Here is a 2500-nt window from a genome sequence, read left to right as displayed (position 1 = left end):
TTTTTTTTGGTTTATTTTGAAGTTTTTTTGATTTGAATTGAAAGGTGAAGAGGAGAGAGGAGGATGAATGGAGTATAGAAGGAGAAAGAGTTATTGAGTGATTTTGATTAGGGAGATGATGTCAAGAGAGATTATGTAGATGAATCGAAAGTTTGTGGAACGAGGAGTTATTTCTTTGATGGAGAGTTGAGAGAGAGAATAGAAGAGTAAATGAGAGAGATGGAGAAAAAAGAAGGGAGAATAAGACATTTAGTGGAAAGGTGAGAAGGTACATGAGAGAAAAGGGGAATAAGGAGAGGGAAGAGGGATGAAGATTGAAAAGGGAAAGAAATTTGGAAAGGATGAGAGGAAAAGACTAAGAGCCCATGAGATGGCTTACGAGGTGGAGATAGTAGAGGAGGAGAGAGAAGAATGGATAGAGGTAAACTAAGTTAATAGTGGAGAGAAGAAGAGAATGGAGGGTTAAGAGAAACTTTAGTTATAAGGAGAATAGAGGAGAAGGGGAGAGGTAGAAGAAGAAGAGAAAAAAGGAGGGAGGGGAGAGTACAATAGGATATATAGAGAGAGGAGGGCAGGAAAGGAAGAAAGAGATGGAAAGAAAGAGGAAGAAGAGAGGAGAGAAAGAGAAGAGGGGAGAGAGAGTCAGAGAGAGAGGGAGAGAGGTGAGAGAGAAGAGAAAGTGAGAGAGAAAATGAGAGAGAGAGAAAAAGAGAGGAGAGAGGAGAGAGAGAGAGAGAGAGAGAGAGAGAGAGGAGGAGGAGAGAGAGAGAGAGAGATGAGAGGGAGAGAGAGAGAGAGAGAGAGAGGAGAGGGAGAGAAAGAGGGGAGAGAGAGGAGAGAAAGAAGGAGAGAGGAGAGAAGAGAGGGGGGGAAGAGAGAGAGGAAGAAAGAGAGAGAGAGAGGGAGAGAGGGAGAGGAGAGAGGGAGAGAGAGAGGAGAGAGAGAGGAGAGAGAGGAGAGAGAGAGATGAGGGGAGAGAGAGAGAGAGGAGAGAAAAAGAGAGAGAGGAGAGAGAGAGAGATTGAGAAAAGGAGAGGAGAGAGGAGAGAAGAGAGGAGAGAGGAGAGAAAGAAGAGATGAGAGAGGAAAGAAGAGAGAGAGGAGATGAGGAGAGAAAAGGGGAGAGAGAGAGGAGGGAAGAAGAGAGACGAGAGAGAGATGACGAGGAGAGGAGGAGAGAGAAGAGAGAGAGGAGGGAGAGGAGGAAAGAGAGAGAGAGAGAGAGGAAGAGAGGAGAGGGGATGAGAGAGAGAGAAGAGAAAGAGGAGAGAGGAGAGAAGAGAGTGAGGAGAGAAAAGAGGAGAGGAGATGAGAGAGAGAAGATGAGAGAGATGAGAGAGAGGAGATGAGAGTGAGGGAGAAGAGAGAGAGAGAGTAAGAGAGAGAGAGAGGAGAGAGGTGGGAAAAGAGAAGAGAGAGAGAGACGAGAGAGAGAGAGAGATGAGAGAGGAGAGAGAAAGAAAGATGAGAAAGAAGGAGGAGAGAAAGAGAGACAGAGAGAGAGGAGAGAAGAGAGAGAGAGAGGAGGAAAGGAGAGAGAGAGAGAGAGTGAAGAGAGAGAGAGAGAGGAGTAAGAGAGGATAGAGAGAGAGAGAGAGAGAGAGAGAGAGAGAGACAGATGACGAGAAGGAGAGAGAGGGAGAGAGAGAGAGAAGAGGAGGAGAAAGAGGAGAGGAGAGAGGAGAGTGAAGAAGAGAGAGAGAGACGGAGAGTGAAAGAGAGGAGAGGAGAGATGAGAGAGGAGGAAAGAGGAGAGAGAGAGAGAGATGATGAGAGAGAGTGGAGGGAGAGAGAGAGAGAGAGAGAGAGACGAGAGATGAGAGAGAGAGAAAGGATAGAGAGAGAGAGAGAGGAGGAGAAAAAGAAGAGAGAGAGAGAGAGGAAGAGGATAGGAGAGAGAGCAGAGGAGAGAAAGAGAGAGAGAAGAGAGAGAGAGGAGGAGGGAAGAGATGAGAGAGAGAAGAGAGAGTGAGAGAAGAGGCGAGAGGAGAGAGAAGAAGAGAGGAGAGAAGAGAGGAAGAGAGGAGATGAGAGAGAGAGAGGAGAGGAGGAGGAAAGAGAGAGAGGAGATGGAGGAGGAGGAGAGGAGAGGAGAGAGGAGAGAGGAAGAGAGAGAAGGTGATAGAGAGAGAGAGAAGAAGGAGAGAGAGAGAGAGAGAGAGGATGAGGAGAGAGAGGAGGAAGAAGAGAGGAGAAGAGAGAGAGAGAAGAGAGGAGGAGAGAGGGAAGAGAGAGAGAGGGAGAGAAAGAGGAGAGAGAGAGAGGAGAGAGAGAATGAGAGAGGAGGAAGAGGAGAGAGAGAGAGAGAGGAGGAGAGAAAGGAGGAGAGAGGAGAGGAGAGGAAGGGAGGAGGAGAGGAGAGAAGAGAGAGAAAGAGAGGAGAAGAGAGAGAGGAGAGAGAACGAGAGAGGAGGAGAGAGAGGAGGAGGAAGAGGAGAGAGAGAGAGAGAGAGGAGAGGAGAGAGAGGAGAGGAGAAGAGGAGAGAGGAGTGAGAGAGAG

The 2500-nt window shown here is 47.9% G+C and overlaps 1 protein-coding gene across 3 annotated transcripts in view; it reads left to right on the top strand.

The window, feature by feature from the left end:
• The window catches only part of LOC125025634 (E3 ubiquitin-protein ligase MIB1-like), a 395737-nt gene that overhangs the window by 385014 nt on the left and 8223 nt on the right, over positions 1–2500 (top strand). The window lies entirely within an intron of this gene.

This window comes from Penaeus chinensis, chromosome 5, assembly GCF_019202785.1.
Source record: "Penaeus chinensis breed Huanghai No. 1 chromosome 5, ASM1920278v2, whole genome shotgun sequence".
Taxonomy (NCBI): domain Eukaryota; kingdom Metazoa; phylum Arthropoda; class Malacostraca; order Decapoda; family Penaeidae; genus Penaeus; species Penaeus chinensis.
Note: the sequence above shows the minus strand (reverse complement) of the source record. Positions and strands in the feature narration are given on the sequence as shown.